At 38.8% G+C, this 26,674-nt stretch overlaps 1 pseudogene; it reads left to right on the top strand.

The window, feature by feature from the left end:
• Nucleotides 1-4,720: 4,720 nt before the first annotated feature.
• On the top strand, nt 4,721-7,636 carry LOC132613512 (uncharacterized; annotated as a pseudogene).
• Nucleotides 7,637-26,674: the final 19,038 nt, after the last annotated feature.

Genomic DNA, 26,674 nt, shown 5'->3' with positions numbered 1-26,674 from the left:
GGGTTGTCTTTATAATATGCTATCTTTGATGTACTCGCTTTTATTTTATTTAATAGAATTTGGCAGCTTTTATGTCCAAACTCAAATGTTACAATTAAATGGTTTGGATCACTCTATCATAATCCCGAATGTTTAACGTTAGGCTTACTTCTGGCACGAAAGAGGTCCCTTGCATAATAGGTTGCGCTGTGCTTGCTATATCTTTTTTTTTTTTGATTGGTTTGCTGTGCAATATGTGTTTTGTTTGCTATCCAATATGTGTTTCTTTCAATATTATTTGCCCAATGTTCGCATTATTTTATTTAAAGCAGCAGTCATTCGCATTATACTAACGCAATTTTCTTCATTTTTAAAGGTTTTATCTTATTTTAATTATCCCCCAAAGGTTGATTCGTGTTGACTGCGAACTGGCAGACCACCCATACTTCACAAGATCAAAGGCGCGAGCATCTAATGACATGAATGATTCAGGGGCACCCGAACAGACTGGCTTGGGGCTCGTCACTCTTCTAAGAGACGAACCCGAGGCTTCAGGGGGAGGAAATGACGAACTCATCGCCCAGTTGTTGCAGCAAATGGCCAATATGCAAAGTGAAATTGAGCGACTGCGAAATCTCACCAACCCGTCCATCACCCTAAACACTCCTCACCCTGAACAAAGAACAAACCCGACAATCCCACCATCCTTTTTGCCTGTTGACTCACCTGCTCCTCAAACATTTCCTCCAAACCCTCCACTTCACACAGTCAATCCAAACACTACCAATTCACCCTCCGCCCCACAACAAACTAGCCGGCAACAAACCATTTCGCAACAATCCAATCCACAACAGGCCACCCCACCACCAATTAACTTACAACAAACCATCCCGCCACAAAATGACTCACAACAAGCCCCTCCGCCACAAGTCAACTTCCAACAAACCAATCCGCCACCTTTCACCACTCCCTACATTCCTCAACCTGTAGTTACCCAAACTTACCCACTCACCCAAAATTACCAAGCAACGCAACACATACTATTGGCACACGCCGCTAACCATAATATGCAGTATGTGCCACCGATATATATAGCAGAAGCTCAACCTTTCACTACCCAGTTACAGGCTGCGCAGCATCCAGAGGTTGACCCTTATGAGGAGATAGAAAGGGAAGCCAGGGCAAAATCGGACGATAATGTAGCAAAAGAGCTTCGCAGTCTGAGAGAAGCAGTTAGAAACATCCCAACCAACAAAGGATGTGAAGGACTTGAGTATGAAGATCTGTGCATTCATCCTGACATCGAGTTACCTGCTGGGTATAAAGTACCGAAGTTTGACATGTTTGATGGAAAGGGGAATCCTCGGGCTCACTTAAGATCATACTGTGATAAGCTTATCGGAGTGGGAAAAGCTCAGGCCATTCGGATGAAATTGTTCATAAGGAGTCTGACGGGAGAAGCGCTGGATTGGTATACATGCCAGGACCCGCAGAAATGGCATAGTTGGGGAGAAATGGACCAAGATTTCATGGACAGGTTTAGGTTCAACACCGAGACTGTCCCAGACCGGTTCTACTTGATGAAATTAGAAAAGAAGTCGACAGAGACTTTCCGAGAGTATGCTATGCGCTGGAGAGCGGAAGCCGCAAAAGTCCATCCCCCAATGGCAGAGAGTGAGATGACAACGCTTTTTGAAAGATGCCACATACTATGAAAGACTGATAAGCGTCATCGGACAGAAGTTTTCCGAAGTCATCAGAATGGGTGATTTCATAGAAGAGGGAATCAAAACAGGAAGAGTTACAAACCTCGCGGCTTTGCAAGCCACAAGTAAGGCAATCCAAGCAGACTCAGCTAAGAAGAAGAGGGACTGAGTGTCCGCGGCTATGACCATCCAGGAACAAAATCCGAACCAATTGTTACCCTACCAATACCCTTCATACCAGACTTCCTACTATAGCCAAGCCCCTCAGCCTTATTACCAACCTCCACCCACTCCCCATCCTATTTATCATACCTAACAAGCATATCACTCACCTCGAGCACCCGCCCATCAAAGCCCATCACAATACCAGCCAACCTACTCACCGCAACCCCAATACCAATCACCAAACCGCCCACAAAATACACCCAGACCTCGCCCTAACTTCGAAAGAAAGCAAACTAAAACCTACACACCTTTAGCCGAACCCTTAGCCCAGCTGTATGAAAGATTGAGAGCCGCGGGGATACTACAACCCATTCAGGGAAGAGTTCCTAATCCCCTTCCTGGATGGTATGATGAGACTAAACATTGTGCGTATCACTCAGGAGTTGCCGGACATGATACTAAGAATTGCCTTACTCTCAAGGACAAAATCGAAGCACTGATCAAAGAAGGGGTCATCCAGCTCAAAGGAGCTCCCCCAAATATAAACAACAATCCGTTGCCCAATCATGGCAATGCAAATGTGCACATGATTACCATTGACGAAGATTGCAATTTGGAAGGGACTATCGTGCCGGTTAAGAAAGAGGAGAAGGTTGAATCGTCAGCTTATGTTGCTCCAGTGATCACAGTCCAAATGAGGGCCCCATTTGAAGTAGAAGTGCGCGCTCCAAGGCCTAGAATCACGACCTTAGTTGCTGAAACACCTTCTTGCAGCACCAAAGCAGTGCCTTGGAATTATCAGTTTGACGAAAGGGACAAAGCCAAGGGACAATTGGTCGTTGAAACTGTTGTAGCCGGAATGACTAGATCAGGGCCATGCTATGCTCCCGAAGAGGTGGCACGAGGGGCACCAAGCAAGGAAAATGGCCAAAAGAAGACTGTTACTGAGGCTGAAGTCGAAGAATTCTGGAGGAAAATGCCGACCAAAGAATACTCTGTTGTGGAACAACTGAAGAAAACACCAGCCCAGATTTCTTTATTGACATTGTTGATGAGTTCTGAAGCTCATAGGAACGCTTTAACGAAAGTACTGAATGAAGCCTATGTTCCGCCTGAGACTTCCAGTGAGAAACTGTCAACTATGGTGGGGGAAATCCTTGAAGCCCACAGGGTTTCTTTTCATAATGACGAATTGCCACCTGAAGGTTTGGGGCATAACAAGGCATTGAACATCACCCTCAGATGCAGGGACAAATTCATCTCCAAGGTGTTGATTGATGGAGGTTCAGTTGTGAATATATGTCCTGTTACTACTCTACGAGCCTTAGGGATTGATGTCGGAAAACTTTGCGACAGTCAGGTGAGAGTCAAAGGTTTTGACGGAGCCCAAAGAGGTGTTGTGGGAGAAATTGATTTAGCCTTGGAAATTGGGCCTGTGGAGTTCATGGTGGAATTCCAAGTAATGGATATATCTGCTAGTTACAACCTGCTGATAGGAAGGCCACGGATCCACATGGCTGGCGCGGTTCCCACTACCTTGCATCAAAGTCTGAAGTTTGTTTGGAATCATCAAGAAGTGGTGATCCATGGAGAAGGCAGCAATTCAATCTATCCCGAAAGCTCAGTTCCTGTTATCGAAAGTGTAGAAAAACTAGATGGATCTGTTTTCCATATCAAAGAAACTATGTGTGATGCTCAAGAAGAAAGGGTAAAATTGCCACAGGTACTTATGATGGTGGCATGGGAGATGTTAAAGAATGGCTTCCGGCCCGGTCGAGGCCTCGGTTTGAACTTGGATGGAATTATGGAACCAATTCAGTTACCCGGGCAGAGATATACTTTCGGCCTTGGGTATGAGCCCACTCCTGAAGAGATTGCCCTGGCTAGTCTCAAAAGAAGAAGTGACATTCCCTTGCCAAAGCCTGTTCCTCTCCTGAATCAGTCATTTCTTAAAGCATCCACCGCCCAAGCATCAGAGGAAGAACCTGAAGACAGCCTCGTGGAAAGTTTTAAGAATTTATTCATTGCCGAGGAGGAAATGGAATGCAACGTGGTTTCGGATGAATGCTCTGAAAGACCAACTATCTGGGATGCTGAGCCTGGATACCGTTTGAACAATTGGACTTGTACCCCGCCCCCGTTTCTCCGGGAGTCTTGGTAGACAATTTGTATTCAATATTTAATGAAACAAACACGATTCAAAACTGAGGCCTGAATCGTGCTTATGCTTTTGTTGTTTTGCCTCCAAACTTTTTGAAAGCTCAAATGCAAAATTCAAGCCATGCTTTATTTATATTTCCGTCTTTGTTTAATTAATTTTTCTTTTATTTTTCAGCAATCAAATTAATAAATCTGCCGATACTGTGAATGTGACGCATAATGAAACAAGCGAGCCCATAGTAAATGCCGAGCAAGACTTTGAAGAATATGAAGAGAGTATGCAACCTGAAGAGTTAACTAAGGATTTTGAATATTTTGAGAATAAGCCAAAACCAAATTTGGATGAAACAGAAACTATAAATTTGGGAAATTCAAAAATCGTGATGGAAATAAGAATCAGTGTCCATTTGACTCCGTCACAAAGGGAAGAATTGATCAACCTTTTGAAAGAATATATAGATGTGTTCGCTTGGTCCTACGATGATATGTCGGGTTTAAGCACTGACATTGTTTCGCATAAGTTGCCCATCGATCCGTCTTGTCCTCCGGTAAAACAAAAGAAGAGAAACATTAAACCGGATTTGAGTTTAAAAATCAAGGAAGAGATCTCCAAGCAATTTGATGCAAAGGTCATTCGAGCTACAATGTACCCCACTTGGCTAGCCAATATCGTGCCCGTACCAAAGAAGGATGGCAAAGTCAGAGTATGCGTAGATTATCGGGATCTCAATAAGGCTAGTCCGAAAGATGACTTTTCCCTCCCGAATATCCACATACTCATTGATAATTGTGCGAAGCATGAGTTGCAATCCTTCGTTGATTGCTACGCAGGATATCATCAAACTCTAATGGATGAAGAAGATGCTGAGAAAACAGCATTCATCACACCTTGGGGAGTGTACTATTATCGGGTGATGCCTTTTGGGCTTAAGAACGCAGGTGCTACCTATATGAGAGCCATGACCACTATTTTTCATGATATGATCCATAAAGAGATCGAAGTCTATGTGGATGATATCATCATCAAGTCACGGAAGAGCTCAGATCACCTGACGGATTTGAGGAAGTTCTTCGACAGGTTGAGACGATACAATCTGAAGTTAAACCCCGCAAAATGTGCATTTGGTGTTCCTGCAGGGAAGTTGTTGGGTTTTATCGTGAGCAGGAGGGGTATAGAATTGGACCCTTCGACGATAAAGGCCATTCAAGAATTGCCTGCCCCAAAGAGTCGAAAGGACGTTATGAGTTTCCTCGGTCGCCTCAACTACATTAGTCTGTTCATAGAACAATCGACGGTGATATGCCAGCCAACAATCAAGTTGTTGAGGAAGGATGCTGCTACCAAATGGACTGAAGATTGCCAAAAAGCTTTTGATAGAATCAAAGAGTATTTGTCTAATCCGCCTGTTTTGGTGCCTCCAGAAGCTGGAAGACCTTTGTTGTTGTATTTGTCCGTGTTGGCGAACGCATTTGGATGTGTGTTGGGACAGCATGATGAAACGAGGAAGAAAGAGCAAGCAATATACTATTTGAGCAAGAAGTTCACACCTTACGAGGCGCGATATACTTTATTGGAACGCACCTGTTGTGCCTTGACTTGGGTAGCACAGAAGTTGAGACATTATCTGTCTGCATATACCACTTATCTCATTTCAAGGATGGATCCACTCAAGTATATCTTCCAGAAGCCTATGCCTACTGGGAAGCTGGCCAAATGGCAAATTTTGCTAAGTGAGTTCGATATTATATATGTTGCTCAAAAGGCTATCAAAGGGCAGGCAATAACAGATTATCTTGCTGAAAACCCCGTGGATGAAGAATACATGCCCCTTAAGACTTATTTCCCTGATGAAGAGGTGTTGTTTGTCGGGGAAGATATCGCAGAAGAATATCCAGGGTGGAGAATGTTCTTTGATGGGGCGGCTAACTCCAAAGGAGTAGGCGTTGGAGAAGTCTTAATTTCAGAGTCAGGCCAACATTATCCAATTTCAGCAAAGCTCAGGTTTCCGTGCACCAACAATATGGCAGAATATGAAGCTTGTATTCTCGGGCTCAGAATGGCCGTTGATATGAATGTACAAAAACTTTTGGTTATAGGTGATTCAGACTTACTGGTTCATCAAGTGCAAGGCGAATGGACCACTAAAAACGTGAAGATACTTCCGTACCTGCATTGCATACAAGATTTGTGTAAAAGATTTATCAAGGTGGAATTCAAACATGTTCCAAGGGCCCAAAATGAAATGGCTGACGCTTTGGCGACCTTGTCCTCCATGATTCAGCACCCGGACAAGAATTACATAGATCTTTTTAAGGTGAATGTGCATGATCAGCAAGTTTATTATTTTTATGTGGATGAAGAACCTGATGGAGAACCTTGGTACTATGACATTAAGAGGTATCTTAAGGCAGGAGACTATCCAGAAGGCATAACCAGTGTTCAGAAGAAAACACTTCGGAAATTAGCAAACCACTTTTTCCTAAGTGGAGAAATCTTGTATAGAAGGACTCCAGATTTAGGACTGCTAAGGTGTGTTGATGCCAAAGAGGCGGTCAGATTGATCGAAGAAGTGCATGGCGGTACATGTGGGCCCCATATGAATGGTTTTACGTTGGCCAAGAAAATTCTTCGAGCAGGCTACTTCTGGATGACTATGGAATCAGATTGCATCCGTTTTGTGCAAAAATGTCATCGATGTCAGGTCCATGGCGATTTGATTCGAGTCCCGCCAAATGAATTAAATGTGACGAGTTCTCCGTGGCCCTTTGCAGCGTGGGGCATGGATGTTATTGGTCCTATCGAGCCAGCCGCATCAAATGGGCATAGGTTCATCTTGGTATCCATTGACTACTTCACAAAGTGGGTGGAAGCATCTTCGCACAAGTCAGTGACAAAGAAAGTGGTGGTAGATTTTGTTCGCAACAACATTATTTGTCGATTCGGAATCCCGGAGTCGATTATAACAGATAACGGAGCTAATCTTAACAGTGATCTGATGCGGGAGATTTGCGAAACATTTAAGATTACTCATCGCAATTCCACTCCTTATCGACCTCAGATGAACGGAGCAGTTGAAGCAGCCAACAAAAACATCAAGAGAATATTGAGGAAGATGATTGATAATTACAGGCATTGGCATGAAAAACTGCCATTAGCCCTTCTCGGTTATCGCACCACTGTGAGGACTTCAACTGGGGCAACGCCTTATCTTTTGGTCTATGGGACAGAGGCGGTGTTACCTGCCGAGGTAGAGATACCATCTTTGAGAATTATCCAAGAAGCTGAGTTGAGTGATGCTAAGTGGATACAGAATCGATACGAATAATTGATGCTCATTGATGAAAAGAGAATGAATGCAGTTTGTCATGGGCAACTTTATCAGAACAGAATGGCCAAAGCTTTCAACAAGAAGGTAAGACCGAGACAATTCAAACCGGGGCAATTGGTACTGAAGCGCATATTCCCATGCCAAGATGAAGCTAAGGGAAAATTTGCACCTAACTGGCAAGGACCTTACATGGTTCATTGAGTATTGACGGGAGGAGCATTAATTCTAGCAGAAATATATGGCGAAATTTGGCCGAAAGCTATCAACGCAGACGCCGTCAAGAGATACTACGTCTAGGAGCTTTCATTTCTTTTGTATGTAATGTTTTGCAATACCTTTCTATGTAATGGAGCTACGCTCCCTCGGCGGGATGCGTAAGAAACCTATATCGGGTTCAGTCTTTTGAGATAAAATTTTCAGAATTCCATTTGCTTTGTAACATGAACTACGCCTGACCTGATTCCCACGGTGGGATACGTAGGCGGCCCACATAGGCCTCGGTCACATTATTAGAAAATCTCAATCTTATTTCTGCTTGTAATTTGGACTATGCTTGACCTGATTCCCTTAGTGGGATACGTAGGCAGCCTATATAGGCTCGGTCTCGTCATTTGTAAAGTCCCACATCGTCCTATGCCAGAAACTGGGACAAATTTTTAAGGGCATCATCGCAAGCGACATCGAAAGATGCGAGAGTTGTGGTCAGCAGACAGAGGAAAACTTCGGAGAAGGGGCATTCCCTTTGTTTCACAATGTGTCGCAGTTCCAAGTTCGGCAGAAATTATTTATCACTATACACATATTTTACTATGCATATTTTATCTTGAAATATATGATTTTCAATCAAATCGTTTTATTGGTTGGTCAAGACTTAAGAATGAGCGGAGGTTACAAGTCCAGACAAAGTTGGAGGCATGAAGCGCCAAGAGCCAGATCTTCAAAGTCAACGCGAATCAACCCCTCCCAAAACTTACAAATTTTTCTTTGGATGCAGATTTCCAAGTTACGGAAGCTAAAATATGTACAGCCTTGCAAGGATGGCACGTCGAACGGTTTGAGCTTTCTTATAACAATTATGCTTCTCGAGTATCAACAATTTTCAAGATTTGCAATGAATTAATGCTTGAGTCTTGCGAAAACTTCTTTCAAACGTATCGATGCACAAAATTTTCCTATTGCTTTCAAATACTCCGCACTGCACATGCATTATTACTTTCAAATGCACCGCATATACATTGCTTTATTATTTTCAAATGCTCTGCGTATGCTCGCAGATGCATTGCACCGCACCGCACCTGCATTGCTTATTATTTTCAAATGCTCTGTGTATGCTCGCAGATGCATTACACGGCACCTGTATTGCTTATTATTTTCAAATGCTCTGCGTATGCTCGCAGATGCATTGTACCGCACCCGCATTGCTTTATTATTTTCAAATGCTCTGCGTATGCTCGCAGATACATTGCACCGCACCTGCATTGCTTTATTATTTTCAAATTCTCTGCGTATGCTCGCAGACGCATCGCACCGCACCCCGCATTGCTTTATTATTTTCAAATGCTCTGCGTATACTCGCAGACGCATCGCACCGCACCTGCATTGCTTTATTATTTTCAAATGCTCTGCGTATGCTCGCAGATGCATTGCACCGCACCCGCATTGCTTTATTATTTTCAAATGCTCTGCGTATGCTCGCAGATGCATTGCACCGCACCCGCATTGCTTTATTATTTTCAAATGTTCTGCATATGCTCGCAGATGCATTGCACCGCACCCGCATTGCTTTATTATTTTCAAATGCTCTGCGTATGCTCGCAGATGCATTGCACCGCACCCGCATTGCTTTATTATTTTCAAATGCTCTGCGTATGCTCGCAGACGCATTGCTTTATTATTTTCAAATGCCCTGCGTATGTTCGCAGACGCATTGCACCGCACCTGCATTGCTTTATTATTTTCAAATGCTCTGCGTATGCTCGCAGACGCATCGCACCTCCCCTGCATTATTTTCAAATGCTCTGCGTATGCTCGCAGACGCGTCACACCGCACCTGCATCGCTTTATTGTTTTCAAATGCCCTGCGTATGCTCGCAGACGCATTGCACCGCACCTGCATCGCTTTATTGTTTTCAAATGCCCTGCGTATGCTCGCAGACGCATTGCACCGCACCCGCATCGCTTTATTATTTTCAAATGCCCTGCGTATGCTCGCAGACGCATTGCACCGCACCCGCATTGCTTTATTATTTTCAGATGCCCTGCGTATGCTCGCAGACGCATTGCACCGCACCTGCATCGTTTTATTATTTCCAAATGCCCTGCGTATGCTCGCAGACGCATCGCACCGCACCTGCATTGCTTTATTATTTTCAAATGCTCTGTGTATGCTCGCAGACGCACCGCACCACACATGCGTTGCACTATTACTTTCAAATGCCCTGCAAAGGCACTTCATCATTGCTCGCAAACGCACCGCACATGCATTGCTTTATTATTTTCAAATGCCCTGCAAACGCACTGCATTATGACGGCTTAGAAAGCCTCATTTCTCATAAATCAATCGGGTTTAAATAGCCCCTCCGGTTTAAGGCCTCATTAATCATCGCCAAGTAAGCATCATTCTCATGAATCATCGGCCTAGAACCTCATTTGCATTAGCCTCAGCAAAGGCTGTCATTTTAATAATTGCAGTTTTTATGGGTTTATTTTACATCGCTTTATTTCGATATTTATTTTACTAACTATTTTTATCTAGTTTAAAGTTTCGCAGGGGCTTTAGCGCAACGTGGAACTATTTCTTCGGCAGCGAACTGGGGCAATGCGTCGGGAAGGAAAGCAGACTTCCCGACAAGGGTCAAAGATCTACCTCGAACACTCGCCTCCAACGCCAAATATCCCGCTCACATTCCAGCAGAATTTTCGAGTTCTACGATAATACCCAGTGTCATCATAATTCGACACTGGGACAATATTTTGCAAAAATTCGCACCAATCGGGATTTGTTATTCATAGGGGTCGTAGTCATCCCAGAACTACACACGGCCTGATTCTCATGCAACCCGAGATATGTAGGCAACTCGAAGACCGGAGTCCGGCCGTAATCCTCTCAAATTTTCTTTACCCTTAGTCCTCCAAAATCCTTTAGCCGGGACAAAATAGGCTACTAAGTCAACGTCTTTGCCCGAAAATTCTTTCATCATTACCGGGCAAAGAGGGACAAGTTGTTGACACCCAATTTTGTCCCACCTTTCCTCCGAAACACCTATTTTACGCTTCCAATATTTTGGCAATTTTAAAAAATAATTATTTATATTTTACTATAATTAATACCGGCATTTCATTATCCTGTCATTATCTTTTACTACCGTTACTACTACCATTATTATTATTATTACTATTGTTATTATTATTATTATTATTATTATTATTATTATTATTATCATTATTATTATTATTGTTGTTGTTATTTTTGTTACCAGTATTATTATAATTCGCATTTTTTATCATTTCAGCATTTTTATCAGCTTATGCACACGCATCGCATTTATTTTCGCGTAATTTAATAATAGCATTTACTTACTGTTGAATTTCAAATATATTATCGCACGGTTATTACGGCATTGTTATTTATCCGCTGAGTACTAATAAATACGTACTTTTATATTAGGGATATTTTCAACACCGCTTAGTATATAATTAATTAAAATCGGTCTTTTATTCAAATTTAGAAGCCAAACTATTTTTTTCAATTCAGCCCATATTTTAATTCATCTGATCCAAAATCAAAGCCCAATCAACAATATTATTTTCGGACTAGCCCATTATCATTTAAAATAATCACCAGCCCATTCGTTATAATACCCATCCCAGAAGAAATAACCCCGACCCGACACATTATTGAACCGACCCGGTCCAGTCTAATGACCCGACCCGGGTCGGTGAACAAAAGAACCCTAGGGTTCTTTCCTTTTTCCTCACCGCCGCTCGTCTTCTCCCCTCCCTTCTCTTTCCCTTCTTTCTCTCCCTCTCTCATCGTCATCCCATCCCCACCATGCCGTTCTCTCCCTGTTCCCCGTTGTCCCCCTCTTCGCGTTTGTCCCCCCCGCTCTTCTCTCTCTCCCGCTCCTCCTTCGCTTTTTCTTCAACACAAAGCAAAACCCTATAAAGAGTGGCTAGTTGAATCGAAAAAGGGACAGGTTTTACACAGCTGGAATCCCAGAAATCCCCTAAAAACAAGTTTGTAGTCCCCATTTTCTAAAAAAATATTAAGTTTCTTCAACAACCTAAATCCCCGACAAGTTTTCCAGCGGCCAAAAATCCTAAGCAATATTAGTGCATCAACTTTATTTCTGAATATCGAGTCAAAATCCCCGTCATTTTTGTTTTCGTTTGCGTCGGTTGTGCTTTAAATAGCAGATCATATTTTTTCCCTCTTTCGTCCTTGGGTATTGGTTCGAATCCGGGCATCGCAAGCTCAGATTTAATAGTTTTCGAGTGTAGATTGGAACCCCCGCACCCACTTCGCTGCACCCGAAGAAGGTAATTCTCCATTTTTTTTTATATATTTCTTTCGCATTTTGGTTGCTCTGTATTATTGTAGTGTGTCATTCTGTGATTAAGCATGTTAGTATGGTTAATTTGATTTAGTTTGATTGGATAAGTTTGTTTCTTGTATTTGTCCGTTTGCGTGGCTAAGCATTGTTTTACGTGATAATGTAGTTTGGCTTGTTTAAGTATATGAACAGCTCTTCTTTATTTAATTGATTTATGTTTTAGCAGTTTAAGAGTTGTTTATGTATTTATCTGCTAGATTCGGTTTACGTTTAGTTGGGTATGCTTCTGTGTTAGTTTAAGATATGTTTTGTGTTTATCTGCAGTTATTTGTCCTGTATTTGTTAGTTGAGGTTGATATTTTGTCCTTGCTGTGTTAGTTAGTTTAGGTTTGATAGTTTGTTTTTCATGTATTTGTTAGTTTAGGTGATTATTTGGTTAGTATTAATCAATATGTGTTGTTCTAGGATTAATGATAGTTAACATGCGCCTAGCTAGATGTGTTTTAGCTATAACTACTGAAGTTGGTCCTGCCCTGGCTTGAATCACGAATTAAGTGTTTTAAAATTCAAATGTTCAATTTCGAAAAGGATTGGGAAGCGGACATATGGTTAAAGTGCTGAAATGACATGCTTTTCTTCTAAGACATTTATTTGTTTTGAGCATCGAAATAGAGTTGGAATTATGGTGAATAAATAAATGTATACGTCTCTTAAGTGTAAAGATCGCGTTCAATATATTTCGACAAAACCAGTAGTCCAGTACCCTTTTTGATATCGGAAACCTCAATTTTGAATCAAGTAGAATTCCTAGGAACCATTTCATCTATAGATTATTGTTGGCCTTGTTTGCATTTCCTATATTGTGTTGTCTAAGCTGAAAAAGGTATGTCGAGATTCCCTCTTTTCCAGTTTTATGTGTTTTCATTTTCGTGTGATCACAGCATGAGGCTAACTTATATTATGCTCTCTCTCTTTGTGTGTTTTTTACTTAGTCTATGAGTATACCCCTGCTAATGTGAGTTGCAGTTCAGATTGAGTGCCTCGTTTATAGTTTTAAGAAGTCAAAATCTGATTACTTGCCTTCTTTAATAAGAATATGCCTAGATTTATTCAATATGTCGCGTTCCAGTTTTGGAGTCTGATTAAATTCATATAATTTCAAAATCTTGAAAGGCTGCTGTTTTTTCCTCTAAGAACAAGTACCTGTCTTTTCAAAATGCACAGCTTTAGGAACAAATAATCTTCCTCGAGTCGCATGTAAATCCTTATTAAGGCCTTGTATATGTTCCATTCAGTCTGCTTCAGTTAGAATTCATTTGGACTATGTGGATCAGTTTTAAAACTATTTTAGCTTAAAGGTGGATGCATTCTTTGTTCACCTAACTGAATTTCACTTCTTTTAAAACTAAAATAGATATTGGTCCTAGAGATCAAGTTTCTTTTGCTAGAAACAAGTTAATTGATTCCCTGTTAAGAGGCCATTGTTTTGGTTTGAATATTAAGAGACTAATCACCGTTTGTCGCCTGAGGGAGTTGATCTTTTAAAAGTAAATTGGTTCTATGTTTGGTTGGAGCTAATGTTTGTGTTTTCAGATATAAGTTCTGTTAGTGCTCATTAAAGTCACCATACATATTTGTTTTGGTAAAGAGAAAATCATCATGCATATAGATGTTTCAAAGAATTTAAATTGAACAAACTGACGTGTATGTTCAATGGAACTGTGAAAAGGAACATTTTTTTAAACTTTCATTCTGGATATGCAACAATAGAATTGGGTTTACCTCCATGATTAGGAAATTTCTTGAAAATCGTATCAGTAGCTTTTAGTCCTTTCTTGTACTGCTTAGTCTCGTAAGACTTAACGATGAGTTTGAAGAAAGCGAAGCCCCATTGTTACAGAGAAAGATTGTTAGATTTGAAAGTGTGAGGGCTTCGTTTGTTTGTGTTTGTGTTTAAGGGCTGCTGCGATATTGGAGAAATAAGAAAGTTGGATGAGAAGTTTGAACTACATTGTTTCAAAAATTCTCTTAAAATTGCATCAAATTAGGGTTCTGTTTTTTTTTTTTTTTTTTTTTTTTATATATTTCCAATATCATGGAGATTAGTTTAGTCTTAGTGTTGTTTGAGTAGATTAGTTTAGTCTTCCTTTCCTGTTTACTAAGATTGTCCAGGTGCTGTCTGCGAGCATTTTTTTTAGTCTATTCAATTTCATATTTGTTTTCGTTTTTTTGTCTGGTTGCTATATGTGTAAAGCATGGAATCGATCCCCTTCCTTCTCAGTCATGTGTTCATTTTAATTGTTACACGAATTCATTCTTATTAATCGACTGCATATGTTTTCCTTTCCTAATCCTTTTTTTTTTCTTACATGTACACTTCGCGAGCAAAATGGAGTCTTCGAGAAAGACTCTCACTACCCAAGTAGTCTCGCTTTGAGACTCGACACTGCCACTAGATTTGCAACATAATCTCCTCGAGTCATCCTCCATCAGTCCATCCGAAATTACTGGGCCAAAGCCCAACAGTAGCAGATCGCAGCCGTCCTAGAAAATGGGCTGAGCCCATTTAACTTATTCGCTCCTCTATGTTATTTTTGTGCATTTAATTTATATTGTATGACTAACACTTTGTTTTGTTAATTTAGATGAGCCTTAGTGAAATTAGTGGGGTTATAGTTTTAGTAATGGGTAGTTAATTTAAGGAAAAACTAATAATTAGTTCCATTTTCTTCTTTTTATATTAAAGCTATTTATAGTATCTATAATATTTACTTTTAGAATAATTGATTTTCAACAGTGCAAATTCATTACTTTTGAGTTAAAGGAATCATATTTTCTTCTTATTATCTTGGGAATTTTAAAATGCCAATAACACGCAAATAGGAACTAAAGAATATTCTATAGACATCTTTTAAGGTTTATCTAAATTATGCATACTTTTAGCCGAATGTAGTTAATAAAACCTAATTTTGTTTGTACTTCTAAAAATGGAAAGTCAGTTAATATCTCACCATTTGAGTTGTTTCAAATATTTATTAAAATATTGCACAAAATCGCGTTTTCTTCTACTTGTATATTTTATACAAATTTTATTTTAAATAGCATTATTATTTAAAGTCTTTGTAACATTTATAAGTTTATTTTAAATGGCATTTGAAGTTTCCTTTTATGCAAATTATTATATTATCTACAAATCTCATTCTAAATAGAATTTTTATTTAAAGCCTTATCAACTTTTATAAGTTTTTATTTTAAATGACATTTAAAATCTTCTTTTATGCAAATTATTATATTTTCTTAAAAAACTTAGCAACATTTCGTAGTCCTTTTTCTTAAAATTTCAAGCATCTTATTTAGCATTAATTAATTAACCTAAGTTTGGCCGGATAACCGTAGTTAACGGATTCTAAAGGATGCCTAACCCCTTCCCTTTAGGATAATATAGAACCCTTACCTAGAATCATACTGATTAAGCAGACTATTAACGGAGGTTTATCCAGCTTTACCTTAGTTAATAATTAGGTGCCCTAATTCACCTTAAAATCAATTAGGTGGCGACTCCTTAAAATAAAACAAAAAATAGGAATCTCCAATATATTGTACTCTACTTTAACCCGGTTAAAAAGGGGTATAACAGTCGGTTGCATGTATAATTGATATGAGTCTTACTAGAAGCTTAATTAAGTGAAAACAAGAAAATAATTACAATGTTTCTCTGAAACTATGATTGTAGTTTAATATCATTTTCTCATATTTTATCGTGAAATCATTTTTTTGGGCGGAGTGCCCTTCAAATGCATTGGTCTTTAATTTTTGCCCCTCAAATTGTTGGTCTTTAATTTTTGCCCTTCGCCTAAAACTCCTAGGAGAATGGGTTCAAACCATCCGCTCAGTCAAATTTTTTAAAAAAAAATTAGCTAGGTAGAACTTGGATTCGCAAGGCAGAGTTTTGCCTGCGAAACTCTACCTTAAGGCAGAATTTTGCCTTCAAACCTCTGCCTTAAGGCAGAATTTCACAGACAAAACTCTGTCTTAAGGCAGAGTTTCTTGAAGCAGGCAAAATTCTGTCTACAGGCCTAACTTTGGTCCGAATATGCCTAAGTTTGCTATAAAACTCTACCTTGAGATTTTTTTTTTTTTTGACTGAGCCGGAGTTTGAACCTCAAACCTCATGGTATTAGGCGAAGGATAAAAATTAAAGACCACCAATCTAAGGGCCAAAAATTAAAGACCATCCCAAAATAAGGGCATTCCCGCGAATTGCCCTCGTAAATTTAGGTATGATCTAGCAGCCCAATATTGGGCTTGAATAAAATTTGATTCGTTCCTTTAGGGATCATTGGCATAAATGTCCTTATTTTCGGCTGGCCTTTAATTTTTTAGCCCTGCTATCTTATTGTTTTAAGTATTACACTTTAACATTTAAGATAATTATAAGTGGACGAAACTACCTCTCCCATCTCACATAGCTTATGTTTCTCCTCCAATTCATCTTCTTCCCCAACTTCATCCTTCTCTTCTCCTTAAGATTTCAAACCCAGAAGCTCGAAGTATCAACAATGGTGGATTTCAAATTTTGCAATCAACTTCTCTCTGACAACAACCTAATCAAGGTTTGAAGCTTCCATTGGCATTATCCAAATAATTTTTTTTTAGTAACTACTCAACCAGATAAACTCACTTACAGATCTGAAAATACAACAATAAAATGGAGAAAATCGAAAAAATGGTATCATTAAATATATAGAAGTGGTAGATCCAATTCGAACATTTGTACAAATGGCCTAATTTGGTGTTCTATGTTGGTCAATTTGGATCTAGGATTTATGCAAAGAAAAAGTCGAAATTGGATACTTAGAACATATCAGATAGAATTTTCTTTAGAGATACTTAGAAGGGGCCATTAAGTTTAAAAAACGGAAAAGGCTGAAATATGCCATTCAACTATAGGAAATGACTCATTTATACCACTCGTCAACAGTTTGGCTCATTTACGCCATCAAACTATAGGAAATGACTCATTTATGCGATCGAACTATAAAAAATGGCTCATTTATGCTACTCATCAATATTTTGACTCATTTATGCCATCACTCGTTACCAAAATGACTCATCCATGCCATTTTTTATTAACGCCAGTTTTATAATACGAGATATGACACGTGGCCTCCAATTAGAGGTCTACGTCGTTTAATTAAACTAGCCCAATTTTAAATATCAAATTAATAAAATATCCGACCCATATATCTTACCCACCCACAACCATAATCTAGTTAGAGGCCACGTGTCATATATGGTATTGTAAAACCAGCTTTAATGAAATATGGCATGGATGAGTCATTTTTATTAATGGGCGATGGCATAAATGAGTTAAACTATTGATGAGTGACATAAATGAGCCATTTTCTATAGTTCGATGGCATAAATGAGCCAAACTATTGACGAGTGGCATAAATGAGCCATTTCCAATAGTTATATGGCATATTTGAGCCTTTTCCGTTTAAAAAATAGTAGTATAAGCTTTTGAGTGCTACTGTTCATAATGCAAAAGAGAGACTATGGGTGTGTTCGGTATGAAGGAAAATGTTTTCCAAGGAAAATGTTTTTCTAGAAAATGTGTTCACTTATTTTCTCATGTTCGTTTTGTTCGTTTGGTTGGTAGAAAATATTTTCAAGAAAATACCCACCTAAGTCCCTCAACTCCACCCCCACCCCCATCCCCAATTTTTTTTTTGAAGTATTTAATTATTTTCTGGATTTTTTAAACCACCACATCCCTCCCCCCCTGTTACACCTCGGAAAATTTCCCGTTAACATACAGTGAATAGGATAACGAAGGGCACACCATATACGATGTTTTGATAGAGTAAGAAATAACATTTAATGATTCTAAATGAAATTTCAAAGACATTCGAAGTAAGAGAAGAAAGTTTGCCAAGAAAGACAAGGTATAAGTTATGTACCGGAAAGGATTTACGAGTAACGAGTTAATGATGATTCAATGATGCTTTGAAGAAGAGTTATAACGTCCCATAGATTGGTATTGAGGTGTTAAACAAGTGTCAAGAAGGTTCCATAAGGAATGGAGATCAAACGAGTCAACGAGAACATACTTCGGAAAGTTGGGCATTATACTGCCAAACATACTGGCCATATAAAACATACGGACCGTATGTCCAACCGTATATTCTGCCCAGAATGAGGGTCTTCACTGGACCAAACATACGGTCCATACATACGGTCAGTATAAAATATACGGACCGTATGTTGGTCCGTATGTTCATGTCGGGACAGAATTGAGTATTATTAATAAGGGATCAAGTTTCATTTCCCTTCACTCCCCTTCTCTCTAAAACGTCTCTCTACACTTCTCCCACAAGAATTCAAGAGATATTAGTGATAAACTTCATCAAACCAAGGAAATCAAGTGTAAGAAACCCATTGGAGTTCATCCAAGGCAAGAAACCCCATTGGATTGAAGCTAAGGTTTTTCTTCAAGTGAAAGATTATCATCCAAAACTTGCTCCTACACTATCTAAGGTTAGATTTATGGTATTTTCATGTTGTTTAAGGTGTTTGAAAGTTGAAACACTTGGATTGTAGAAGGATATAGAAAATGGGTCATAAACATGAGAATAAGGACATTTTGAGTAGTAGCTTGGAATGAGTCATGATTCTTCAGATATTGTGATTGTAAATATGTTATAAATGACATTAAGAACATGGGGTAAACAGTATATGTGAGAAAACGTACTAGTATACTATGATAATGATTATGGATGAATTGAAGTGGAATTGTGAAATGAGGGTAATGTAGATGAATGAAGATTGTTGGTTATGATATTGTGAACGTTATTGTAAATGTTTGGGAGTTGATATACAATATGGGGAAGGTTGTATAAACAAAGGAAATGCTGTCCAATTTTCTCTAGCTTTAGTAAGCACGTTCATATAATTGACTAGCTAATGTGAATGCGAATTCTCTTGAAGGTAGGAACGTGAGCATTGACGGAGAACAATCAAGCGATGGAAATCGTTAAACGAAAGAGGTATGTAAGGCTAGTCCTTTCTTTCTAAGGCATGACTCCGATGACATGAATCCTCCTATCTTTCCATGATTTCCTAAATATCGGAAATTAGGAGTCTACTAGTATAAAGAGCTTCATACAAGATAAAGAAAAGCGATACGTTATGAGCATGACAATATTGATGATGAATCTAAGTCTAGAAGTCCCAAAACTCACGATGTGATATTCCTACGAAGCTAATGATCCTTATAGGATTCCTATGATATTATTTCCCTACCTCTCTATGACCTTCTTACATACTGGGAACTATGAGTCAACATTGATAGCGAGCTTCTTATGAGATAAAGATGAGAAATATGTCATGAATACGATAATGATGATGGTAAGTTTAAGCCTAGCGATTCTAAAGTAAGATATGATATCTATGAAGTTAAAGGTCCTACTTACGATCCCTTGATGTTGTTCATGGTGTACACTCACGTTAAATTATTAGTTCCGTCAAGGTGAGATATGATGAATATGATTACTCCATAATGTAATCGGGGGTTCTCGACCTTATGTCACCCCGACATTGTTATAGATTGTCTATAAGCTCTAATGCATGTCCTATGACCAATGTTCCAAAAGTTACGAGTCTATGTTCATAGGGGGTTCCATATGAGATAAAGGTAAGATATATGCCATAGATACGATGATAGTAATGATGAGCCTCAGTTTAGAGATTACAAAGTCTATCGCACGATATTTTTCTTACGAAGTTCATGTTACGAATATGATATGATTTTCATAGATTGTCTCTAAATTCAAATGCATGCTCTATGCTAAGTTATGATAAGGTTATGATATGCCTATGATAAGTATGATGACGATAATGATGACGACGGTAATAGTGATAACGATAATGATGACAATGTTAATAGTGATAATGATGATGATGACGATGATATTAGTGATGACGCAAAAGATGTTTATGGGCTTTCATGTATATTTGCCTATGTATGGCTATTACGAAACCTCAAACTTATATAGCCGGGTAGAATATATATATATATATATATATATATATATATATATAATGTGCGCGCACCACTGCAGTTGGGTACGTATACCACTGAGCCTTGGTAGGGCCAGGTATGGACAATACCGAGCCTTGGTAGGGCCAACACTGAGCCTTGGTAGGGCCAGGTACGCCTAACACCAACCTTTATTATAGCTGGGTACGTAAGACACTGAACCTATATTGTCGGGTACGATACTACTATGTATTCCAATGTATGAAAAGCCTGAAAGACAGGTATGTAATATTGTCGAGCCACTACGTGGCCGAATACAGATAATGTTTAATTTGTATGAGTAGATACGGTACTATGATATATTTGATACGATGATGTATGCGCTATGATGATACATGTACTATGACTATATATGATATAGGCATAAAAGGTATCCACCCTTAAAAGTGACACAGGTTATATCTACATCTTATGATTTCTCTATTATGTTCATTTCATTCATGCCTTACATACTCAGTACAATATTCGTACTGACGTTCGTTTTCTTTGGACGCTGTGTTCATGCTCACAGGTAGACAGATAGGCGACCCAGATTTATAGAAGCCGATAAGAAGACTTTTGAGAGCACGCTATTATTCTGGAGATATGCCGTACATATATATTGGCCCTATAAGGCATTGCTGGTATTTGTTGCGTGCAGGTTTTGGGATAGTAAGAAATATAGTGGAAACTCTACCGAAATTTTCCTAGAATCTAAAGGAGATAAGATATAGGCTTGTAATATGTCCTAACGGGAAAAGATGTTGTGCAAAAAGAAATGGCAGGACGAGATTAAGTTGGGAGTATCGTTAACAACTACAAAAGATGAGTTAAATACTATTGAATTAATAGTAACAATAGTTATAAGATCGACATTGATACGGTAAAGAGAAATGCTAGAGTAAATTAAGGAGATTGGTAGTACTAAAACATAACATGGAAGAGAAAGGGTAACTCCAATAGAGTGTGATACTGAAGTATTGAATGGACGGATAAGTGCAAGTAAGATACGACAAGTCTATTAGCAAAATAAAGTGACAACATGACTGAGGAAGGGGTATGACGAATGTGAATCCATTGGTAAAACAACTTATATGGTAAAGTGTAAGAGGGCTGATTAGAAAGAGTAATAGGTTGAGTATGCTTACTTGGTAAGGTTTATTTTATTTTATGAGCAGGCTTGCGAACGAGATACAGAAGTGGCGCTCTATAACGTTAATTCTGATCAAGATATAATGAGAGCATGGCAAGAACTGTAATACAATGTAAGTAAAGTATAGTGAGAAAATGACTAAAGATGTGACATGTTTTATATGAATAAAGAATGAATGCAAGTGTGAAACCAACGAGCGAGCCATGGGGCAGTAGATGAGAAAGCTTATAAGACCTTGTTAAGGGAGAGTCCAGCATAGAGGTTCCTCAATGACAGAAATGATAGCAAGCAATGACAAAAAGGGAAGCCAACTTGAAAAAGAAATTAGGGAATAGTGATATGGCAAAGTAGTAATAATTGGGGATTTAGATAATCGAGATCACGAGTGATATCTTTAGCTGAATGTAAAAGACCAAGACTATAGAAAGGTGAATAACGAAATAGGACGATTGTTAGGAAAAGGATCAACACAATAAGGATGAGAGGGGAGGATCGGAATGAACAGAATAAGTTTTGGAAGCGAAGAATGGATTGTACAAAGGTAATATATTCTAAAGGACAAAGAGGTACTAAGTTAAGAATAGGGTTCCTCGTGCGGAGAATAAAGGATTGATTATAAAATGGGAGGAAATAAGATAAATTGAGAAGGAAGGAATGTAAAGGAATAAGAATAGGAATAGAAAGAGAAGGGAATGCGCCGCAAAGTACGCGCACTTAAGAAGCAGTCATGTTATGATTAAAGGAAGATGCATCTCCTACGAATACCCTATACCAAATCAGAACGAGTAAAGTATATAAAGTAATGAGTTGAAAAGAAAAAAAAAGTGGCCATAAGTTACGGGTTTACCATGCGACGATAAAGCGATAGAGCAAAACTATCATCAACGACAAATACAATCTGATCATGATTGGTTTTGAAATCAATGTTGAGTGCAAAACAAGAGTAAAAGAGTATGAGGCATAAGGGGTATTAGTTGCGCATGAGACCTAGGCCCTCGAAAACAAAGATGATGTTACAAGTGAACTTTGAGCACCGAAGAAGAGAGCAAGTGACATTGCATGGATGGTATGGATAACTAGGCATACTAATATGGTGAGCATCCCTATGGGACAAAAGTTGTTAATTGGCGCAAATTCAGATTTTGACTCATAACTACCAGATGAGCTAAGTAAAATACTTCCTCGTTTGGATTGTTATGTCGGTTGTATTACTTGGTTACAAAACTGCAAGATGAGTATGTTAAGACTTGACACATGAATTATCGTAGCTATAAATTATGGGAAACAACATTAATAAGATGTGGTATAGTAAGGGATGTATGAATTCAAGATTTGAAGGTGAGACAACGGATTTAAGAATGGTATAAGTAAAACCCTTAAAGGGGGAAGCGAGTAAAGGGAATACAAGTGTAGATATTGGAACAATGGACCCTAAGATGTGACAGATATAGACTCTGAAACAAAGAGTGAGAGTTGCGCAGAAATGAGTCTAATACTAGTAAATAAACGAACACAAATTGAGCAGACATCTAAGACTGTACTGGAAATCATTCGCGAAGACCTTGAACCACGTGACATTGAGAGCGAATAACTCAAGGGGTATTGTAAAGGATGACGATGTTGTACTAGAATAGAGGTAAAGGAACTAATGGTAAAGTCGTTGTTAATGATATTGCGATTTATAGGCGATAATTAAGAAAGGGACCTAAAGTTTTCTATAGTAGAATATAAGATATGATAATCAAGGGAAAGATAAAGGAAGGAAGATAGCATGACGAGATAAGTTAATACAGATAGACAAAAGAGTTTAGCTACATATATAATCACCGAGCCTAGCCATGGTCGGGTACGCGAAACACCGAACCTTCGTGATCGGGTATGCTATGTAAATGATATGTATATGAATATGACTATGGATACGATACGTAAATGAGTACAATTATGAATACGGATACTGATATGGATACATGTATATGTATAGATGTGTATGTACACGAATTACGCAAGGACGATCATGTAACATGCAAGTATTTATACTTCGCTAATGAAACCAAGTGGGTACTTAAAAAGAGGAGTAAGAGGTAACCAAGAATAGTGTGGTCATGATACTCCGGGTCAGTTGAAGGAAAATATATGGCGAAATTTCATAGAATCCCGAATAGTTTAATATTCGAGGACGAATGTTCCCAAGGGGGGAAGAATGTTACACCTCAAAAAATTTCCAGTTAACATACAGTGAATAGGATAACGAAGGGCACGACATATAAGATGTTTTGATAGAGTAAGAAATAACATTTGATGATTCTAAATGAAACTTCAAAGACATTCGAAGTAAGAGAAGAAAGTTTGCCAAGAAAGACAAGGTATACGCTATGTACCGGAAAGGATTTATGAGTAACGAGTTAATGATGATTTAATGATGCTTTGAAGAAGAGTTATAACATCCCTTAGATTGGTATTGAAGTGTTAAACAAGTGTCAAGAAGGTTCCATAAGGATTGGAGATCAAACGAGTCAACAAGAACAAACTTCGGAAAGCTGGGCATTATACGGCCAAACATACTGGCCGTATAAAACATACGGACCGTATGTTCTGCCCAGAATGAGGGTCTTCACTGGACCAAACATACGGTCCAGACATACGGTCAGTATAAAATATACGGACTGTATGTTGGTCCGTATGTTCATGTCGGGACAGAATTGAGTATTATTAATAAGGGATCAAGTTTCATTTCATTTCATTTCCCTTCACTCCCCTTCTCTATAAAATGTCTCTCTACACTTCTCCCACAAGAATTCAAGAGATATTAGTGATAAACTTCATCAAACCAAGGAAATCAAGTGTAAGAAACCCATTGGAGTTCATCTAAGGCAAGAAACCCCATTGGATTGAAGCTAAGGTTTTTCTTCAAGTGAAAGATTATCATCCAAAACTTTCTCCTACACTATCTAAGGTAAGATTTATGGTATGCTCATGTTGTTTAAGGTGTTTGAAAGTTGAAACACTTGGATTGTAGAAAGATATAGAAAATGGGTCATAAACATGAGAATAAGGAGATTTTGAGTAGTAGCTTGGAATGAGTCATGATTCTTGAGATATTATGATTGTAAATATGTTATAAATGACATTAAGAACATGGGGTAAACATTATATGTGAGAAAACGTACTAGTATACTATGATAATGATTATGGATGAATTGAAGTGGAATTGTGAAATGAGGGTAATGTAGATGAATGAAGATTGTTGGTTATGATATTGTGAACGTTATTGTAAATGTTTGGGAGTTGATACACAATATGGGGAAGGTTGTATAAATAAAGGAAATGCTGTCCAATTTTCTCTAGCTATAGTAAGCACGTTCATATAATTGACTAGCTAATGTGAATGCGAATTCTCTTGAAGGTAGGAACGTGAGCATTGACGGAGAACAATCAAGCGATGGAAATCGTTAAACGAAAGAGGTATGTAAGGCTAGTCCTTTCTTTCTAAGGCATGACTCCTATGACATGAATCCTCCTATCTTTCCATGATTTCCTACATATCGGAAATTAAGAGTCTACGAGTATAAAGAGCTTCATACAAGATAAAGAAAAGGGATACGTTATGAGCATGACAATATTGATGATGAATCTAAGTCTAGAAGTCCCAAAACTCACGATGTGATATTCCTACGAAGCTAATGATCCTTATAGGATTCCTATGATATTATTTCCCTGCCTCTCCATGACCTTCTTACATACTGGGAACTATGAGTCAACATTGATAGAGAGCTTCTTATGAGATAAAGATGAGAAATATGTCATGAATACGATAATGATGATGGTAAATTTAAGCCTAGAGATTCTAAAGCAAGATATGATGTCTATGAAGCTAAAGGTCCTACTTACGATCCCTTGATGTTGTTCATGGCGTACACTCACCTTAAATTGTTAGTTCTGTCAAGGTGAGATATGATGAATATGATTACTCCATAATGTAATCGGGGTTTTTGAGTTTATGTCTCCCCGACATTGTTATAGATTGTCTATAAGCTCTAATGCATGTCCTATGACTAATGTTCCGAAAGTTACGAGTCTATGTTCATAGGGGGTTCCATATGAGATAAAGGTAAGAGATATGCCATAGATACGATGATGGTAATGATGATCCTAAGTTTACAGATTACAAAGTCTATCACATGATATTTTTCTTACGAAGTTCCTGTTACTGATATGATATGATTTTCATAGATTGTCTTTAAATTCAAATGCATGCTCTATGCTAAGTATGATGACGATAATGATGACGACGATACTAGGGATAACGATAATGATGACGATGTTTATAGTGATAATGATGATGATGACGATGATAATAGTGATGACGCTAAAGTTGTTTATGGGCTTTCATGTATATATGCCTATGTATGGCTATTACGAAACCTCGAGCTTATATAGCCGGGTAAAATATCTCTATATATATATAATGCGCGCGCACCACTGCAGTTGGGTACGTATACCACTGAGCCTTGGTAGGGCCAGGTACGGACAATACTGAGCCTTAGTAGGGCCAGCACTGAGCCTTGGTAGGGCCAACACTGAGCCTTGGTAGGGCCAAGTACGCCTAACACCAACCTTTATTATAGCTGGGTACGTAAGACACTGAACCTATATGGTCGGGTACGATACTACTATGTATTCCAATGTATGAAAAGCCCGAAAGACAGGTATGTGATATTGTCGAGCCACTACGTGGCCGAATACGGATAATGTTTAATGTGTATGAGTAGATACGATACTATGATATATATGATACGATGATGTATGCGCTATGATGATACATGTAGTATGACTATATATGATATAGGCATAAAAAGTAACCACCCTTAAAAGTGACACAGGTTATATCTACATCTTATGTCTTATGATTTCTCTATTATGTTCATTTCATTCATGCCTTACATACTCAGTACAATATTCGTACTGACGTCCGTTTTCTTTGGACGCTGTGTTCATGCTCACAGGTAGACAGAGAGGTGACCCAGATTTATAGAAGCCGATAAGCAGACTTTTGAGAGCACTCCATTATTCCGGAGGTGCCATTGATTTACTATTTTATGTACATATATGTTTTGGGCACGACGGGATCCTGTCCCGTCCATATGTCTAGTACTCTAGTAGAGGCTCGTAGATACGTACGTGTGGGTGTTATGGTCTCACAGTTTCTCCTCGTATGTATATGCATTATTTTGATTTTGATAACCTAGGAGCTTATGTATATAGAGTAAATATGTTTCAAATGAAAAATGGTTTTCCTACGATTATGAGCATAAGAAATACGACTGTACGCAGAATGAGTAATAGAATGAGTGGTGCTCGGTGGATAGCCCTGGGTACCCGTCATGGCCCTAGCTTGGTCGTGACACCCCCCCCCCCCCTCTTCCGGTGTGGACCCATACCACACTAACCCCCAACCCTTAAATCTTTTGGGAGGGGGTCGGTAAAGGGGGTGGGGGTGGGGCAAAAACCTAAAAAAAAAATCAAAACAAAATTAATTTTTAGGGGGGGGG

Source organism: Lycium barbarum, chromosome 10 (assembly GCF_019175385.1).
Source record: "Lycium barbarum isolate Lr01 chromosome 10, ASM1917538v2, whole genome shotgun sequence".
Lineage (NCBI taxonomy): Eukaryota > Viridiplantae > Streptophyta > Magnoliopsida > Solanales > Solanaceae > Lycium > Lycium barbarum.
Note: the sequence above shows the minus strand (reverse complement) of the source record. Positions and strands in the feature narration are given on the sequence as shown.